At 32.6% G+C, this 5,117-nt stretch overlaps 1 long non-coding RNA gene across 2 annotated transcripts in view; it reads left to right on the forward strand.

Annotated features, from left to right (window-relative positions):
* LOC113457221 overlaps positions 1–4,419 on the forward strand; it is a 15,555-nt gene extending 11,136 nt beyond the window's left edge. For both annotated transcript variants that reach the window (XR_003377844.1, XR_003377845.1), the window contains one exon: positions 3,868–4,419. This is a non-coding gene — a long non-coding RNA (uncharacterized LOC113457221). The remainder of the gene's footprint in view (positions 1–3,867) is intronic.
* Positions 4,420–5,117: the final 698 nt, after the last annotated feature.

Below are 5,117 nucleotides of genomic sequence, written 5' to 3' on the forward strand. Positions count from 1 at the left end.
CCCCCCTCCTCCCAACCCTTCTCCCCCTCCCCCCACTCCTCCCCCCCTCCCTCTCCAGTTTCATATAGATTTGAAAATGTTCTTATATATCCTAGATGAATTTGGGTACTTTCGATTTATGTATATGCATGTGTCATTTATTAATATGTTTTGACTTTAATTCTATCTATGATGTTTTTAGTTACCGAATAATCTTTCATTTTCTATTTTATTTATTTATTATTGCCTATTTCTGTGGTGTGTGTGTGTGTGTGTGTGTGTGTGTGTGTGTGTATGTGTGTGTGTGTGTGTGTTTGTGCTCTTGTGCAAGCCAGGCCACATGTGCGTGGGTCAGAGGACAATATTCAGGAGTGGATTCTTTGTGCATCACAGACATTGAATTTATTTTGTCAAGTTTGTGAAGCAAGCACGTTCACTGAGCCATTTTTCACAGCCAAACATTTTTCGAATTACTACAGTAAAGCTTGATAACTGAACTGTAATGCTGTTTTACTTACCACTTTCTCCTTAATGTAATGTTAATGATATGTACTGATTAATAAATCATTGACTCTTTCCAAAATAGTTAATTTCCTTATTGATTTTTATTGCTTTACAGCTTTGTTCTATTCTACTGGAATTTTAATTATGTGTGTGTGTGGGGGGGGGTGTATCCAATGGAACCACTTCCCTGCGTTCCAATAGCCTGTGGCCCTCCCTAGACATATGACTACATGAATGAAGGATATAATTGAGTTCACATTAGTTCCTTCAGTATATTATATTATCAAGACTATACTGTTTTAATGATCATAAATTGACAATAACTGATAAAGCCATTCTTCTATAAGACTCTTGACTATTCTTTAAAAGCATTTAAAATTACATTTATTTGTGTGTTGAGTGCCGAGGGCATTTGTCTGTAGGGGGCACAAGTGAGAAAATAGGACTTGTAGCAGACAATGCTCTCCTTTTATCAGGAGGGGCCTGGGAATCAAATCCATGTTACAGCCATAGTAACAAGTGCCTCTAACTATCGAGTCATTTTGCTGATCTTATGCTCTTGACTATTCTTAAACCTCTGCAACTATGTACAATATTTGAATGATCTGATCAATTTTCAAATGAAGATCTCATCTGTTTTCTGAATACTTAAAGGCTTTATGATTTGTTTTTGAGCTTGAGCTTTTAATTTGTTTACATGACAAGTTTTCTTATTCTTTTTGATGTTAATATTGACTATTTGTATTCTTTTATTGTTGAAACCCCATTAAAACTGATCCATTTTCATGTACTGCTCTATTTAGTTTGCTAATATTTTGGTCAGCATACTTTCATCTGTATTCATGAAAGTGGTTCATTGTGATTTTAATTTTTGTAATATTTTGCCAGATTTTACATAAATTGTTTCCTCTCATTATTTTCATCATTTTTGGTGGGATTTTTGTAGAAACTCTGTTATTTCTGTGATGTACTTTAAAAAGTTACTTGATGGATTCAGTTGAAATAGTGTTTCCTTGTGAAAATTTTTCAAATTTTATTTATTTAAAACAGGTATGATATTATTGAAATACTTATGTATTTTTGAAGGCCTTATAATTTTTATAGTTCATTTTACCTTATTAAGGACATTTTTATAAGGTCATTTAATATTTTTATTTTTAGTTATCAGTAGGACTAATAATGATGTTTACAATGTTTCTTAAACTGGTAAGTATATTTTATTCAATTTATTTGATTAACTCTGTAGGTAGTTAGTAATTTTATTATCCAAAATCAGAAAAGAACTTTGTGTATGGTTGAATGTATATATATAATATGTGTGCTTTGTATTTCACTTATTTATGCTCTTTATTCTTTATGTCAATCTCTTTTGTATGATATTTAATGTGCTATTACCTTTGCTGGGAGAATTCTTAAGAAAAAAAGCTTAGATGTTTAGTATCAACCCCTTTGTTCTCTAACATGAGACCTTAAGACTCTCTAGAGAACATGGTTTTATCTTCATTCCATTTTTTATATATTCTATTGGTGTTTCATATAGGCCATCTAACCTTCATTGACTTTTTTTTCTCATGTTATTGAAGATTAAATGGCTTAATTTTCAGAAGTTGGAGATTTCTAGTTTTTTATCCTATTATTTTTAAATGTAAATCAATAGCAGTTAGAAGACTAGTCCTAGCATTTGGAACTTCTTAAGACTCATTTTTGGATGGGATCATTGTTTATCTAAATATAATGTGTATTTAGTCAGGTTTGTATGCCAATGTATGCCAGTCAGTCATTGGTTGTGTTTTTTAGATCCTGATTTTTTTTTCCAATTTTTGCCTTGTTTGTTTATTCTATCACTCCTCAATAGTAATTAGTTGAATTTTATTCTTTTTTATGTTAATATTGACTATTTGTATTGTTGGAATTATTTGTCTGTTTTTTTTTTACTTTTTATCGACTATTTATCTATACTTTTCTACCTATACATCATCTCTAATTTACTTATTTATCTGTTATCTATTTGTCATTTATCTACATTCTATTTGCCATTGATTTGTACCTTTATCATTCTAGCATAGATATTACAGACTATTTGATAAAGACAATCTTTTAACTATATATATCCTTTTGTTGATTTTTATTAATGTGCAATAGTGTTGCCTACAGAAGTTTTCTGGTTTAAGAACCTAACTCTATTTTAAAATAATTTAATAACTTCTTTTTTAAATGTATGTATATGGAATTTCCCTTCACGTTTTCATATAGTCACACATGTATGCGAATGCACACATACATACACTAACACATGCACGCACACACACACACACACACACACACTAAACACAAATGAATGTTAAAAGGAAAAAGTACTAATAGAGAAAATGGTATATAGAATGCACTAGAAAAATAGTAACATCCTTTTTTCTTTTGCAGTTTCTTTGTTGTTTCGTTATTTAAGAAGAGATAGTGCTCTAAATGATCTTAAAGTCAATGTGCAGCTCAGGGTAGCCTTGAACTCACTATTTTCCCGTCTCAGCCTTCAGAATGGTGAATATACCAGCATGTCTAGCTCTTCTTTACTCTGTTTCCAAGACTGTTTAGGCTGAATTTGATTTTGTTACCATAACAGATTAACATATGAATCACTGTATTGACAGGTACCGTTTTTGTGGGCTTGGCTCCTTAAGTACCTAGCAATGAGGGTCCTGGTCTAAGGGAGGTGCCCTGGCAGACACTGCTGGCTTTTTGTATAAGCACAGCATTATTTTTCTTCTTGTGATTATATCCCCTTGTCATACATAATGCCGAGGATTAGCATCTTTCTTTTTTATTGGCTTGCCTTTTCTGCAGTTTATTTCTTTTAATGATCTGTTGGAGAGCTAGCATTTAAATTTATCACTCAACTGTTCTTCTCTCGTTTATAAATTATTGATCTCCAATCGTATCTTTATTAATTCATTCCTGACATTTTATACTCATTTAAAAATTATTTCTATTTTTTTTACTGGAATGATGAATTAATCTATTTTCATTCTTTCTTGCTTAACATGAAGAACATTAAAGCATTATATTTTCTTCTAAGTACTGGTCTGGCAGAATCTTACTGTATTAAGTTTTTCTATGAATTCGATTATGATTTTTAACCTTGACACGAGTTAGGGGAATTCCCCCTCTCCCCACCTTACCAAAATTCCTCAGACTGACCCACAGCTCCAGTCTTACAACAGTCTTCTTATGTATTGGCATTTATTTTGACTGAGTGCCACATCTCAGCTGCTTTTGTAGCTGTGCATAGCCATCTTACCAAGGATTGAGTGAGGCATCTGGGAAGGTAAGGGATGTGAACACCGACTGTTAACCGAAGTTTTTGTCTTCTTCCTGATTCCTAAAATGCAGACCCGAAGGAGAAGGATCTGGACTGCCCCACCTGGACCTCAGGTGAAAACAGCAAAGTCTGGAGTGAGCAAATACAAGTCCTGGTCTCCAAGGATCTACTCTACCTGCTCTGAAAATGTATAAAATTATTATTGTAAGAGAGAAATAAACATCTATCCCTTTAAGGACCATTATTTCAAGACCCCACTTCAGCAGCTACAATGATGTAACTGCTACAGTTAGTAATTAATAGTTTAGTTGTATTGCTACCAAGAAATATGAAATCTATAAAATGCATGTCCTAGTTCTATGTAAAATATGCTATTTTATCTGTCTAAGAAATTATAAAGTTTTATGAGTATTTACTACTGTTTTTATAAATTTTCTATTAGATAACTGTATGCTGTCTTAATTTATATATATATACATACATACATGCATGCATACATACATACACACATGTTATTCAATGCACATTATTAGTCATGTTATACTTTGCATATCATGCTCAACAGCGTGGTATAGAATACTGATGAGTTTCCATCAAAATAAAAATGTTTCATGTTCCCTTTATTCTTTGCTTCCTGTTTTTATTGATAAGATTAATAACACAGACTATGAACCAGGAATAGTCCTATCTCTCATATACAGCTATTTCAATATCAAAACACATAATTTCATCTTAATAGTTTTCAGTTTCCATGTCAGTGTAAAAGAGGAACAATAGTACATATCCCTCGGGATTAATAGCATTGTAAAATGAATACATGTTGACTCAACCCAATCATGCTTAGCTGATGAGGGATAAGAGCTTGCATTGGTGGTAAGAGGTAGTGACATCCTGGCATCTACTTAGGGTTGAGTGTCCTGGACTTTCCAAGTTTATTTTACTGGAGATACTTTGGTTACAGCTAAATGGAAAAAGAAAATGTTCCAGGGAATATTGATTTGAGGTATGCTGCTCTATCTCACTGTGTTATGCTATATACTGGGATCCACACCTCAACACAGAATGTGTAAATACTATTAGGTGACCTTTGAACATCTTGACATGGGTACATATTCTATGTGCATATATCTATGTATTTCTGAGGAGATTTATATAGAATAGAGCTGACTTCAAATTTTCTTCACATGTAGTTTGCTTTTTGCAATTATTTATTTATTAAATCTATTCATTTGTGTGGGTGTGGAAACACATGCTTCATAACAACAGTCAAATGGATGCCGAGAATGCAATGTGCTGGGATTGTTTTTATACTTCTACCACA

This window comes from Microtus ochrogaster, chromosome 21 (genome assembly GCF_000317375.1).
Source record: "Microtus ochrogaster isolate Prairie Vole_2 chromosome 21, MicOch1.0, whole genome shotgun sequence".
Lineage (NCBI taxonomy): Eukaryota > Metazoa > Chordata > Mammalia > Rodentia > Cricetidae > Microtus > Microtus ochrogaster.